This window comes from Emydura macquarii, unplaced genomic scaffold (assembly GCF_026122565.2).
Source record: "Emydura macquarii macquarii isolate MOO-44397 ecotype Brisbane River unplaced genomic scaffold, CSIRO-AGI_Emac_v2 contig_1253, whole genome shotgun sequence".
NCBI lineage: Eukaryota > Metazoa > Chordata > Testudines > Chelidae > Emydura > Emydura macquarii.
This window is the reverse complement of record NW_027131390.1, coordinates 36,996,219-37,010,432: the sequence shown is the minus strand read 5'-3', so window position 1 is coordinate 37,010,432 and position 14,214 is coordinate 36,996,219. Positions and strand designations below refer to the sequence as shown.

At 51.2% G+C, this 14,214-nt stretch overlaps 1 protein-coding gene and 1 long non-coding RNA gene across 4 annotated transcripts in view; one reads left to right on the top strand and one right to left on the bottom strand.

Annotated features, from left to right (window-relative positions):
- Positions 1 to 7,109: 7,109 nt before the first annotated feature.
- Positions 7,110 to 13,413, bottom strand: LOC137153311 (uncharacterized). 2 transcript variants are annotated; one of them, XR_010919756.1, is made up of 3 exons: positions 13,266 to 13,413; positions 9,405 to 9,649; positions 7,110 to 8,002 (listed from the first exon to the last, which is right to left on the bottom strand). It is a non-coding gene; the product is annotated as an uncharacterized lncRNA (long non-coding RNA). The 2 variants fall into 2 exon arrangements; XR_010919755.1 differs by lacking the exon at positions 13,266 to 13,413 and adding an exon at positions 10,071 to 10,155.
- Positions 11,605 to 14,214, top strand: part of BCORL1 (BCL6 corepressor like 1) — a 38,651-nt gene continuing 36,041 nt past the window's right edge. For both annotated transcript variants that reach the window (XM_067548492.1, XM_067548490.1), the window contains exon 1: positions 11,605 to 12,846. The gene's annotated coding sequence lies outside the window, so the exon portion shown is untranslated. The remainder of the gene's footprint in view (positions 12,847 to 14,214) is intronic.

Below are 14,214 nucleotides of genomic sequence, written 5' to 3'. Positions count from 1 at the left end.
GGGAAGTGAAGGCAGCTATAAAAAATTATATATAACAAATAGAAGAAAAAACTATGAGAGTCCTGTAGCACTTTAAAGACTAACAAATTTAATTTCTGCAGGCTTATGAAATTGAATTTGTTAGTCTTTAAAGTGCTACAGGATTCTCGTTGTTTTTGCTGTATACAGACTAACATGGCTACCCTCTGGAACTTTTCACCAAATAGAAGAAAGGGGAAGTTGATAATGATTATAAATCAGAAGCTAGGAATTGTAAAAAATTGATAAGGGAAGCAAAGGAGAAATCTATGGCTAGTAGATTTAAGGACCATAAGAAGGTTTTTAAGTGTATTAGGATTTCTCATCAGAAAAAGATTCCTAACGATGGTCTAGGTCCATTACTAGATAAAATGTAATGGTAGAATTATCAATGAAAAGGCAGAAGTGTTCAATAAATATTTCTGTTCTGTATTTGGGGAATAAAAACAAAAAACAGATCTTGTAGCCATATCATATGGTAACACTCATTCCATTCCACTAGTACCCCTGGAAGATGTTAATCAGTAGCTTAGTCAAGTTAGACATTTGTGAATCAGCAAGTCCAGGTAACTTGCATCCAAGAGTTTTTAAATAGCTGTCTGAGACACTCACTGGGCCGTTAATGTTGATTTTCAATAAGTCTTGGAACATTGGGGAAATTCAAGACTGGGAGAAAGCTAATGTTATGCCAATATTTAAAGAAGATAAATGGGATGACCCAGGTAATTATAAGCCTGTTAGTCTGACATTGATCCCGAGTTAGATAATGGAGCAGCTGATATGGGACTCGATTAATAGAGAATTAAAGGAGGGTAATATAATTAATGCCAATCAACATAGGATTGTGGAAAATAGATCCTGTCAAACTAACTTGATATCTTTTTTTGATGAGATTACAAGTTTGGATGATAAAAATAATAGTGTTGATGTAATATACTTAGAGTTCTGCAAGGCGTTTGACTTGATACCACACATTATGATTAAAATAATTAGAATTATATGAACTTATCATGGCACACATTAAATGGGTTAAAAACTGGCTAACTGATAGGTCTCGAAATGTAGTTGTAAATGGGGAATCATCATTAAGTAGGTGGGTTTCTGGTGGGATCCCACAGGGATCGGTTCTTGGCCCTATGCTATTTAACATTTTTATTAATGACCTAGAAGAAAACAAAATCATCACTGATAAAGTTTGCAGCAGACATAAAAATTGGGAGAGTAGTAATTAATGAAGGGGACAGGTCACTGATACAGAGCAATCTGGATTATTTGGAAAACTGGGCACAAACAAACAATATGCATTCTAAAATGGCTAAATGTAAATGTGTATACTGGGAACAAAGGCTGTAGGTCACACTTACAGGGGACTCTCCCCTGGGAAGCAGGGATTCTGAAAAAGATTTGGGGTTGTGATGGATAATCAACTGAACATGAGCTCCCAGTGCATCGCTGGGGCCAAAAGGGCTGTGGCCAAAATGCAAAAGGACTCCCCTGGGATGCATAATCCCAAGTAGCAGTAGAGAGCTATTTTTTAAATTTAAGATCATAAGAACGGCCGTACTGGGTCAGACCAATGGTCCATCTAGCCCCGTGTAATGTCTGCTGACTGTGGCCAATGCCAGGTGCTTCAAAGAGAATGAACAAAACAGGGCAATTATCAAGTGGTCCACCCCCTGTCATCCAATCCCAGCATCTGGCAGTTATCCTTGTGGCTTTCACCACATCCCGTCAATGAGTTCCACAGGTCGACTGTGCATTGTATAGAGAAGTACTTATGTTTGTTTTAAACCTGCTGCTAACTAATTGCACTGGTTCTTCTGTTATGTGAAGGGGTAAATAACACTTCTTTATTCACTTTCTCCACACCAGTCATGATTTTATAGACCTCTATCATATCCAACCTTAGTCGTTTCTTTTCCAAGCTGAACAGTCCCAGTCTTTATAATCTCTCCTCATATGGAAGCTGGTCCATACCCTTAATCATTTTTGTTGCCCTTTCTAATATATTCCATTTCTAATATATCTGATCCTAGCTCCTCTCTACCTGTTGCTCACAAACAGGGAAGAATTGGTAGGGGAAGTAGAAGTGGATGGCAACCAGTGACCATGAGATGGTTGAGTTCAGGATCCTGACAAATGGACGGAAGGAGAACAGCAGGATACAGACCCTGGGCTTCAGAATAGCAGACTTCGACTCCCTCAGGCAAATGATGGGCAGGGAGGCTAATATGAGGGGGAAAGGAATCCAAGAGAGCTGGCTGTATTTTAAAGAAACCTTATTGAGGGCACAGGAACAAACCATCCCGATGTGCAGAAAGAATAACAAATATGGCAGGCGACCAGCTTGGCTTAACAGAGAAATCTTCATAGAGTTTAAACACAAAACAGAAGTTTAAAAGAAGTGGAAGCTTGGTCAGATGACAAGGGAGGAGTATAAAAATATTGCTCGAACTTGCAGGAGTGAAATCAGGAAGACCAAAGCCCAATTGGAGTTGCAGCTAACAAGGAACGGAAAGGGTAACAGGAAGGATTTCTACAGGTATGTTAACAACAAGAAAGCCAAGGAAAGTGTGGGCCCCTTACTGAATAGGGAGGCAACCTAGTGATAGATGATGTGGAAAACGCTAAAGCACTCAATGTTTTTTTTGCCTCTGTCTTCACAGTCAAGGTCAGCTCCCAGACTACTGCACTGGGCAGCACAGAATGGGGCAGAGGTGAGCAGCCCTCAGTGGTGAAAGAACAGGTTCAGGACTATTTAGAAAAGCTGGACATGCACAAATCCATGAGGCCAGATGCAATGTATCCGAGAGTGCTAAGGGAGTTGGCCGATGTGAGTGCAGAGCCATTGGCCATTGTCTTTGAAAACTCAGGTGATCAGGAGAGTTGGGACGATTGAATAAAAAGAAAATATAGTGCCCATCTTTTAAAAAGGGAAGGAGGAGGATCTGGGGAACTACAGACTGGTCAGCCTCACCTGAGTCCCCAGAAAAATCACAGAGCAGGTCCTCAAGGAATCCATTTTGAGGCACTTGGAGGAGAGGAAGGTGATCAGGAACAGTCAGTATGGATTCACCAACGGCAACTCATGCCTGACCAACCTGATTGCCTTCTATGATGAGATGACTGGCTCTGTGGATGGGGGGAAAGTGATGGACCTGACTTTAGCAAACCTTCTGATAGTTTCCCACAGTATTCTTGCCAGCAAGTTAAAGAAGTATGGGTTGGATGAATGGACTATAAGGTGGATAGAAAGCTGAGTAGATCATGGGGCTCCATGGGTAGTGATCAACAGCTCGATGTCTAGTTGGCAGCCGGTATCAAGCAGAGTACTCCAGGAGTCGGTTCTAAGGCCATATTTGTTCAACATCTTCATTAATGATTTGGATGATGGGGTGGATATTAGGAATAACTTTTTCATTAGGGTGGTGAAGCACTGGAACGGGTTATCTAGGGAGGTGGTGGAATCTCTATCCTTAGAGGTTTTTAAAGTGCGGCTTGACAAAGCCCTGGCTGGGATGATTTAGTTGAGGTTGGCCGTTTTGAGCAAGGAGTTGGACTAGATGACCTCCTGAGGTCCTTTCCAACCCTAATCTTCTATGATTCTATAATCCCTGGTTCTTTCCCCTTAATTGAGGGGGAGGGCCTTTAGTTATGGGCGGGCATGTCCCCAGTACTTCAAATGGTACATGCCTTCCATGCACGTAGTCCAGCATGGAGCGTAAGAATGCTGCATGCCTGCTTCTGCCACCTCTAAAGGCTCCACTACAACCAGCAGTTCTATCTCCACCCAAGAGGTCTCCCCCAAAGAACTCTCTGAGCTGCTGATATTTTACCAGAACCTCCTCGGGACCTGGAAGCTGCTCTCACTGACCAGGTCTGCAGTGGCCAGCAAGGGGGAAGATGTCCTAATAGAACCCCTGCTACAAGATAGGAGAGAGATTCTGAAAGCCAAATTTAGGCTGCTAGGTAAGAGATTGAAGTCCAAGACCTCCATTCTCTGAAATGTTTCCAGTTCCACATGCAGGGCCAGTTAGACAGACAAAACTGCAGGGTCTCAATGAGGGGATGAGATGATGTTGCAGGAAGGAGAAGGTGTAGATTTATTAGGAACTTTTGGGAAAGGAGGAGCCTATACAGGAAGGATGGGCTCCACCTAAACCAAAACAGAACTTGAGTGCTGGCATGTACATTTAAAAAGGTCTTAGAGGAATTTTTAAATTAAGGGCTGCGGGGAAGCTGACAGGTGTGGAGGAGCACACAGTTCGGACAGGGGAGGATCTATTTAATGGGAATTCTCTATATCCTAGTGTGGAGGAGAGGCTGGAAGATGATGAAGTACAGAGAGAATCTGATGAGGAACAGTCAAATGAAAGAGTCCCATTCGATTACATCACATAACGGCAGACAGCTTAAAAAGTGACAAATTTTGTAAGTGCTTGTATACAAATGCTAGAAGCTAAATACTAAGAAGATAAGTGAATTTTAGTGCCTGATATTAAATGAGGATAGTGATATAATAGGCAACACAGAAACTTGGTGGAATGATGAGAATCAATGGAACACAGTAATACCAGGGTGCAAAATATACAGGAATGACAGAATAGATCGTGCTAGTGGGGGAATGGCACTATATGTAAAAGAAAGCATAGAGTGAAATATAATAAAAATCTTAAATGAATCAAACTGTACCATTGGATCTCTATGGATAGAAATTCCATGTTTGAATAATAAGAGCATAGCAGTTGGGATATACTACTGACCAGGATGGTGATAGTGACTGTGAAATGCTCAGGGAGATCAGAGAGGCTACAAAAATGGAGAATTTCAACTATCCCCATATTGACTGGGTACATGTCATCTCAGGACAGGATGCAGAGATGACGTTCCTTGACTCCATAAATGACTGTTTCTTGGAGCAGCTAGTCCTGGAACCCACAAGGGGAGATGAATTTTTGATTTAATCCTAAGAGGAGCACAGGATCTGGTCCAAGAGGTGAATAAAGCTGAACCGCTTGGTATTAGCAACCACAATATAATTAAATTTAACATCCCTGTGGCCATGGAGGGAGGGACACACCAAAAAAGCCCATCACCGTAATATTTAAGTTCAGAAAGGGGAACGACACAAAAATGAGGATGTTAGTTAAACAAAAATTAAAAGATACAGTCCCAAAAGTGAAAAGCCTGCAAGCTGCCTGGAAACTTTTAAAAACCACCATAACAGAGACTCAAATTAACGTATGACTCCAAATTAAAAAAACAAATAAGAGGAGGAAAAAGTGCCAACATGGCTAAACAAAATAAAAGAAGCAGCTAGAGACAAAAAGGCATCCTTTAAAAACTGGAAGGAAAATCCTACTGAAAAAAAATAGAAAGGAGCATAAGCTCTGGCAAGTCAAGTGTAAAAGTATAATTAGACAGGCCAAAAAGAATCTGAAGAGCAACTAGCCAAAGACTCAAAAACTAACAGCAAAAAAATGTTTAAGTACATCAGAAGCAGAAAGCTGCTAAACAACCAGTGGGGCCACTGGATGGTCGAGGCCACAAAGGAGCACCCCAGGAAGGAAAGGCCATTGTGGAGAAACTAAATTCTGGACGAGGGGCTGCAACCTGAGGCACCTGACATAGAGATGCACTAGGGGCTCCCTCTCACTGCAGAAGGGACGGGTGTCAACCGAGATTGGGAACCACACTCGTACATGCCTGTGCTCCTGGCTCCATGGAGGAGCTGCGGAACTAGAATGGAGTACAGACTGGCCAGCCACCCTCCACAGGTGGCAACAGCTATGGACATTTGACATACTGGGGACATGCCTGCCCACAACTAAAGGCCCTCCTCTCAGGGCACATGGGAAATGAGGGTGAGAAAATGGATGGTGCGCTGCACAAGCGTGTACAGTTGTTCCCTGGGCTGGTTTGGGGGTAGACTGGCTGGATGTCACTTGACCTGCTAAGGTGGCATTCGGGGGGTGGCTGGGGAGGTTTACAGGGCAGTGGCCCAACACCCTAATGAGCTCAGCTGGGCCCAGTGAATCCTCAACAAGTGACTGTGCTTCCTGACTGGTCAGAAGAGCCAAAGATCACCATTTGAGGCAACAGCAGTCCAGCGGCTGTTCCACGTCTGCAGCTGCTCCGTACCTGCTTTCTGTTCAGCCCTTGCTCCAGTCTTTTCCTGCTCCGCTCCAGCCCTACTCGCTGTCTACCTCTGATCACTGATTCCTAACTCCCAGCTCCAACAACTGGCTTGTCTCCTAACCACAACTCTGGCTCTGCCATTGGTTCTGTTCTGGCTCCAACCATTGGCTTGCTTCCTGATCACACCTCCATGTCTGTCTTCTGATTCTGCTCTGACCACTAGGCAAGACTCCTGCTCCAACCCCTAGGTCACACCACCTACACCTCAGTGTGTGACAGGGGAGGTCAGACAACCTTAATAATAGGCAATACTACCAGCTCTGCCTATATTAATAGCTTTCAGCTCTTTCCCATGAACAGCATTTGAAAAGGCCCCAGCACAGTTTGAAACTTATCTTGTACCCAGAAAGAATTAAACACTTGAAAAATTCCTCTTTCACTCAGCCATGCAAAAGGCTTGATGAGTATGTTACAGACTTGAAGCTTAACAGTCAGTCTTGCAATTTTGGCCTGTAAGAGATTCCCTGACGAGGGAGGGGCTGATGATGGGCTGCACAGCTGAGAAGAGACATGAACCTTTTTGCACAGAGATTTTCAAAAAGCCATAATCAGCTGCACAGCAGCAGGACAGGCAAAATCACAACTGGAGTGAAAAGGAGAGTCAAACTATAAATGAGGCTCTCACACAGTGCAATATGAGGGTTGGGAGTGAGAATGCAAGAGCACTGAAACCTTGTAACAAACAGCCTGAGTGACAATACGGGAGGTGTGGAAGTGAACACACATAAAGACATTGTCCAGCATTAAGGAAAAGGTGCAGAGTTTGCCGCAGATACAGCCATTTTGCCAGGCAATGCAGCAAAAGAAACCATAATGCAACAAAGGCATTCAATGATAGTATCAGTGATGTCCATAGAGCAGCTGTCAGAGGCACTGGTAAATGGGGTGGGGCACTCCATTGCAAACTAAGCAGAACAGGGCAAGTGGCTGCTCAGAGTCTAGTGAACTAAGTGCCACTGACTCCACAATTAAGATAAAGTGAACTTCTGAATTTCAGCCTAAAGGAGACAAATAGAATTCGGAAGCAGCTTGGCACAAAGCCTTTTCCAAGAGATAATTTCCCCCCTTCTCACCAAGGGAGACAGAAAGCAACAGGAGCAACATCCTGAATGCAGTTCTGCTGCTCCTGAAGCCCTTGGCCCCTGAGGAACTAGAGCTCCTCCACCCAACAGCTGAGAACTGGTTTAAGCCTTGCAGAAGTAGCTTCATGAGGAGCAATAGTGACCAGTAAAGAATTCTCCAAAGCAGTCAGAAGTAGAGCAGGCATCTTGGCCACACATGGCTCAGCCTACAGTGAAATTCAATTCCAGAAAGAAAGGACTTATGGTGGTTCTTAGCTATGACTTTCTTAGGAAAATTCATAGTAAACCTGTCTGCTAAAACAAAGGATCTGAGAAAACTGCTCCAGAATTGGCATGGAAAAGGGTTGATGAGCATGAACAAGAACAGAGTTGAAAAGACAACTTCCCTGTGCAGCCACATTGCAATATTTGACATTTCCTGCCCTATTAAAACAATCTATAGAGACCACAGAAGATGAACCAGGCACAGCACTACTGCAAAGGAAAGGCTGTGATGGGATACCTGAAGCTCACACATCCAGAGCTTCACAAACACAAACATTTTAATTTTAGAGAAAGGGAGGCTGTGTAGAGCAGCTGTCATTGCACAACGGCGTGGGGTGAGACCAAAGATCCTCCTCCATTTTAGAAGATGGTGCTCTTGACTGCAAGGAGCAGGTTAGAGAGGGGTGGACTGCATCTTCTGGTTTCGATGTTGTGTAATCCTTGAATAAAAATGATATAATTGTTAAATCCACACACTCACTGATGTAATACAAAGAGCTCATAGGGGAGGCGGTGGGCTGCAGACTAGCAGAGGGATTGGGACAGTACAAGGGACATTAGAAGGGTGAGGCAGGCCATGGGATAGCAAAAGCAGTGGAGCAGGCCATGGGAAGAGAAAGCAGTTGATAGCAGAGGGGTGAGTCCCTTAGCATAGGCCCAGCTCCTGCAAGTTCTGTCTCCTACACTCAGATCCCCAACCCCAAAGTCTGTCTTGGGGGATCACAGCTGAGGAGAAGAGTCAGTCTCTCAGTTAGGAAGGGCCATCCCCATGAAGGGGTTTGAAAACCAGGACAGAGACTTAGAACCAGACTTTGCATTCATAAGAACTCAGGAATTGTCAGACCATAGCTCCATCTAGCTCAATATTGTCTCCCCACCAGCATCCAGTTGATTCAGAAGAAAGGGTAAGAAAAACCAGAAATGGACAGTTACCGAATAAATTGCCCATAGGAGAAACTTTCTCTTAATAAACTGTGTTGGGCAGTGTTTTATGCCTTGAATCAGAAGCACATCAAATGACCCCTAACCCTGCCTGAACTAGTGTGAGTTTCAAGTAATCCCTCAAAGTAAAAAGGGAATGAGAGGGCCAGAATTGGGGGACCAAACACAGTGCCTAAGAATGGGCCATATCATCTGGGAGCCCTGTCCAGCAATCCATCACCCCAAAATGCTATTCATCAGATCAGAAGCAAAGTAAAAGCAATGTTGGTTCTGTGGGGAGCCGCTCTCTGGCACCCTATGTACATTTTCTTATTCTGTGTTGTAGCTCAGTCTTCCCTCCCTGTCACTGCCAGCTCAGGGACCTCAGTGCTGAATCTTTGATCATTTTGACCTAGGGGAAGAGGCCAGCCTTGATTGTGTGGTAGCACAGTCCAGATAACACTGGACTAGGAGTCAAGATCTGAATTCTAGTCCCATTTCTGGCATTGACCTTCTGTGTGACGTAAGGCAAGTTCCTTCCCCTCTCTGGGCCTGCTTTCCCCTCACCTTTGTCTGTCAGCGTTCTTTAGATAGTAAGCTCTTTGGGGCAGGGTCTCTTGCTGTACGTTTGCAGAATGCCTATCTCAATCCTGACTGGGATCTTTAGACACCACTATAACACCAAAAAGTATGAAGAAAAATTTCCCCCAAAAGTGCACTCGACATCAGTCCCCCATGCTTAGGAAGCCTTGCCTGGAACTGTCCTCAGATCTTATGGGAAGGCTCCTAAAGGAATGGGCTCGGTCCTCTTTCAACAGTTGGCTCCTGCAGCAACATTGAGTGGAACTGTGGAGACGCGGGTGTTGCTGTTCTCTCCAGACAGACGGCCACTAATCTGACTCGGCTTCCTACAGCACCTACCTGCAGAGAAGGCAAAAGCTCAAAGTTCTTCCGAGCCAACGGCTCATCAGACTGATGTGATTGAGGCATGTCAGTTTCATAGCCAACAGTACACAAGGGAGTGATATGACCAGCGTCACATCCGACTGCCTTTGACTGCCCCAACCCGATGGATCAGGTAGCCGCTTTACAGCTGGGTGAACTGGAGGTGGCCTTTCGGTGCAGTGGCTGAGTAGTTAAGGTGCTCGACTCCAGAGAAGGAAGACCTAGAAATCACAGAAATTGCAGCTAACAAGAGACCAAACTCTACCAGCTAAGGGTCACCTGGCAGTATGCCAGGAAACCAAGAGCAGCACCTAATCAGCAAAATTCACCTTTTCTTGGAGATAATATGGGGCTCCACCTGATCCCCCTCCCAATACTGCTCCCATCAGAGTCAGCAGGGGACTCTGCCTCTCCTCCTTCTCATCCAGCTGCTCTCTGGGGCAAGATAGGCTCTGCCTGCCCCCTCCCCACAGCTTCCCTTTGGTGGATGCCTCCCTCAGTTCCTTTGTGGAATAGCCAATCGGCTTCTTCTCTATGTAACTCCTTTGGTCCTCTCTGACCATGCAGCTGAGTACCCCTCTTGGGTAGGGGCATTAGGTACTACCCTGGCGAAGGGGGCACATCAATGAAACAGTCCTTCACCTCAGCCTGGGCTGTATACTGCAGATTAGTGAAGACAACAGGAGGTAGTCATTCCAGAGGAAAACCAGTCAAGGGACAGAAAGATCTGCAAATGCACAAGGGGATGTTACAGAGAAGAGCAGACCTTCCACAGCAGAGGAAGGACTCAAAGCCCTAGGATGTAGGGAACTGAGCATCACAGGGGGAAGGACCCATAGTTCCAGGGATGGGGCATTGCACAGGACAAGGGTGAGATATGGAGAGAGCCTATGGCTGCCAGGGCAAAGGAGGTGGGGCACTCAGATTAGGGGGAAGGGAGAGGGGCATGCCACAGCCTTGGGCACAGAGACTTATGGTCCCAGAACAAAGAAGATGGGACACGGTGGCATTTAGGGCCACAGAGCAGGGTAGGGAGGAGAATAGCCAGATAAAGGTCCACAGCCTCTGAATGGAGGGAAAGGGCCCATGACTTTGGGGCAGAGATGAGCTGGTGCAGCACCACGGCCCCATAGCAGAGGGCTGATGGACACTGGAGTGGAGAAAATGGGATACCACAGAGTGGTTCATAGCTCCCAAGTGGAGTGGATCTGTGCAAGATGGGGGAGTATCATGCCACAGATGGGAAGACAGGGCACAAGGAGTCAGGCTCAGGGCCTCAGGACAGAGGGCTCTATAGTGGAGGACCATAGCTGCTGGGGAAGGGACAATAGCCCTGGTGTGGAACAGATGGAGTGCCAAGGACCCACAGCTGCTGAAGTGAGGTGGATTGGATTGTGAGGAGGGACTCATTGCCCGAAGGCAGAGAGGACAGTACGCTGGCAGGCTGGTGGGGGCACAGGACACATGGCGCTGGTTTACAGGGGAGAGCCAAAAGGGGAAGGGTGGAGGGGAACAGGCTCATGGCCCCAAGGGTGTAGGGAATAATGCACTAGGAGTGGGGCTCAGCCCCAGGAGGAAGGGGCCAGGGCAGAAGAGACAAGGGAGGGTTCCAGTCCAGGGAAGAAGAGGGGACAGAGTGTGGGGAGAAGTAAAGGGCTCAGAGCAGGATGGACATGGCAGGAGGGTGCTGGAAGAGAAAAGGGCCCAGGGCAGGAAGAGACAGTTCCAGAGCAGAAAGGGGACAAGAACTTGAGGGGAGCTGGGCAAAAGGGATAGTTTACTGGGGTGGGGGGGGGAGAAGAACCCAGGGGAGAGGGGACAGGGCCAAGCTGGGGAGGGAGCCCTGTGATGAGGGGAGAGGGCTGTGCAATGCAGAGAAGGGAGGGGGAAGGGAGGAAACAGGGCTGTGCGGTGCAGGGGGGGAAGGGGACAGGGCTGTGCCATGCAGGGCCGAGTCCCCGGGAAGGGGGGGAGGAGAGGAGACAGGGCCTTGCAGTGCAGGGGCAGGGCCCCCGGGGAGGCGCGGGGAGGGGACAGGGCTGTGCGGTGCGGGGGGGGGACGGACAGGGCTGTGCGGTGCGGGGAGCGGAAGAAGGAGATAGGGCTGTGCGGTGCGGGGGGGACACAGGCGTAGGGGAGACACACAGGTCTGTGCGGTGCGGTGCGGTGCGGGGCCGAGCCCCGGAGGAAGGGCTCTGTGCGGGGGCAGGACGCGCAGGTCCCCACTTCCCCGGCGGAGCCGGAGGTCAGAGTCAGAGGCTCAGAGCCTGAGGAGGAGGGCGCTGGCGTGGCGCGGGGGCCGGCCTGCCCGGGGTACTGAGGAGGGCCGGGCCGGGCCGGGCGTTGCCCTCGGCTCGTCGGCCTGCGAGCTCGGTGGCCCGGGCGGCTGCTGAGGAACTTGCGCTCCGCAGGCAGGCAGCGCCGGGCCGAGCGCGGCGGGTCAGGCGGTGCGGCGCGGGCCGGTTCGCGGTACGCCGGAGCGGGCGGGTCCGTGCAGCGTCTCTCCGGAGGCAAGTGAGCCGCCCACACGGCGCTGCCCCCTTCCCGGGTGGGGCGCGCGGGTCAAGCCCGGCCGGCTGGGGGCGCCTCCCTGCGACACAGGCGGGGCCAGGGCCAGACCGCGAGCGTTCTCCCGCGGCGCCCCCGGGCCAGAGGGACCGTACCCGCCCTCCCGGTGCGCGGGCTCCGCCTCCGGCTGGGGGCGCCTGGCTCCGGGCAGCGCGGGCCGGGGAGAAGTTCCTGTCAGCCCGCCCGGCCGTGGCCCCCGCGCCCGGCGTGCAGCGCCCCCGCGGCTGTACACCTCTCCCCGCCCCCCGCGGAGCCCCGTCCCCTCCCCTGCCCTGGGCAGCTCCCGTCCAGCCCAGCCCGCCCCGCCTGGGAGAGCCCGTTCCCCGGGCGTGGGGCGCCCGCTCGCCCCCCTCAGGGTGTGGAGCGCGGGTCCCCGCCCCGGGTGTGGAGCGCCCGACCCGGGCCCGAGTTTGGACCCCGGCTCCCCGCGGGTGCAGCGCTCGGAGGCCCGGCCCCTCCCCGGGCGTGGAGCCCCCTCCCCCGGCTGCGCGGCGCTGCGCGGCTGGGTGCGGAGCCTCCTCCTTCTCGCTCCCTCTCCGGACTCGGCTGGCTCTGCACACCCGACCCCCCCCCCCCAGCCGTGCGGGCAGGGCTAGGCGCGGCGCACCCTGGGAGTTGTAGTCCCTAGGGTAGGGCCTAGTCCGAGTGGGCGCGGGGGCGGGCGGGTGGCTGGACTACACTTCCCGTCAGGCCCCGCGGCGGCGGCTCGCTCTCGCCCTCACACTCCGGCTGCTGCTGCCAGTGTCTCCGCCGCCGAACCCTTGCTCGCAGCGCCCGGAGTCCGACCCGCCGCCTCGGGCAGGGGCCCGGCTCGGCCCGCAGCGCCGCGGCCCGCCCAGCTTGGGAACAGGTGCGTGCCCCTTCCCGTGCCTGCAGCCCCGCTCCGGACACCCGGCCCCCGCTGCCCGGGCACCCCGGGCCCGTTCGCCCCGCACCCACCGCCGGGGAGCCGGACGGAGCCCGCGGCCGAGCGGGCGGCCCGACCCACCGCCTCCGGCTGGGTCTCCATGGAGACCGGCCCGGGACCTCCTCCGGGCAGCGGGCGCTGCTGGGGGCTGGGGCTCGTGGGAGGGAGGGAAGGAGGGGGGTGGGAACAGCGTCCGGAGCGGAGCGGGACGGGGCGGAGGGAGGCGAATCCCGGAGCGGGGGAGGGTGGGGACGGGGATCGCGGAGATTGTGACAGCGGAGGCGCTGCGAGCCTGCCCTGGAGCCGGCATCGCTGCACGGAGGGATCCCGGCGGGGAGCTGCCCCCTCTCCTTTGCACGTACCTGAGACGGGCTCCGCGTCCCGCGTGTCGCCGCGGCTCCTTCCCCGCTTCGCGCCCCGTCACCTGCCGCTCCCGGTCTGGCCAGAGGACGGGTCCCCCGCTCCTGGCGTGCAGCCCCTTGACCTGAGGGTTCCCTTTTTCGAGGGAGCGGGGGCAGGAACCCTCCGTGATGTGCTCCCGACTCTTCAGTGTATGCGCACGTTGTTCTCCGGGTTGCACAGCTGAGACCCGGACCTGGCCCCCGCTCCTGGGACAGCGGGACGGCGTAGCCTGGCTCCTGGAGTTTCACGGCATGGCCCCTGGCGACCTAATCTCTGCCCGGGGGGGGGGTCCAGTAGAGACTCGAGGTCCTAGCATGTAGTGCTTCATCCTGATCACCAGCAGATTCTGTAATCTCTCTAGGCTGGCAGAGCCTCTCCAGTAAAGATAAAAGAGACTACCGTCAGCTCCATATTTTGCCAATTAGGTGCTGCCCTCGGGTTCCTGGCATGGTGCCCAGGTGGCCCTTAGTTGGCAGAGTCTGGTCTCCTGCTAGCAATTTCTGTGATTTTTAGGGCTTCTATCTCTGGAGGTAGGTGCTGTAGGAAGTTGAGTCAGATTAGTGGCCGTTTGTCTGGGGAGAACAGTAACTCCCAAGTCTCCTCAGTTCCACCCGACGTAACTGCAGGAGCCAACTGTTGAAAGAGGACCGAGCCCATTCCTCTAGGAGCCTTCCCATAAGACCTGAGGAAAGTTCCAGGCAAGGCCCGAAAGAGGGGCCTGGGCAAGGGAGACTAATACCAAGTGCACATTTGGGAGAAGCTGTGCTTCATATTTATTGGTATTACAGTATTGGCTAAAGATCCTAATCAGGATTGAGCCAGGCACTATGCAAATATATAGTAAGAATTTGGCTGCATTGGAGTTCTTTAGGTGATATTTAAATCAGTTCCCCAATCTAAATAAGCTAT